The following is a 544-nucleotide window of genomic DNA, read 5'->3' as shown; positions in this document are numbered from 1 at the left end:
CCTAAATGCATGGCAAATGCCTCCTTTTATAGGCCAAAATTGGGAACTATTGATTTGATGACTAATTGATGAGTGGGTGCCCAACTCTTGACTTGGTGACAATTCTTATCTTCTCCTGTATGTCCAAAACATCATTGATAATGTCAGAATTAGAACCACTTGAAATCATGAAAAGTTGTAGGAAATTTTCTCAGCTTTCCAGGAAAAAAAATAGAGGTTATTTGGACTTCTAAAACTCTAGATATAGGTCAAACACTGAACAATGTTCGAGCTGCAGGACAGATTCAGACTTCTTCCTTATTGCTATAATTTGGACTTAAAATTGACCTTATTAAATATTAGGCTCCATATGAAAGTTGTAGGTCTATGTCTTACCTTTCGATTCATATAAAGTAGACCTAAATTCAAGATCTACAGCTTTAGATATTATCTAATTACTGAACATTATTCCGGTTTGGACTGCACCGGCACCTTTTTTCTAAGTTTGGTCATCTCTTTGTCCTTTTAATTTTAGTTCTTAAACTCATTAATCAATCCTTTCATT

The sequence above is a fragment of the Populus euphratica genome, unplaced genomic scaffold (genome assembly GCF_000495115.2).
Source record: "Populus euphratica unplaced genomic scaffold, PopEup_1.0 scaffold188.1, whole genome shotgun sequence".
Lineage (NCBI taxonomy): Eukaryota > Viridiplantae > Streptophyta > Magnoliopsida > Malpighiales > Salicaceae > Populus > Populus euphratica.
This window is presented reverse-complemented; position numbering follows the sequence as displayed.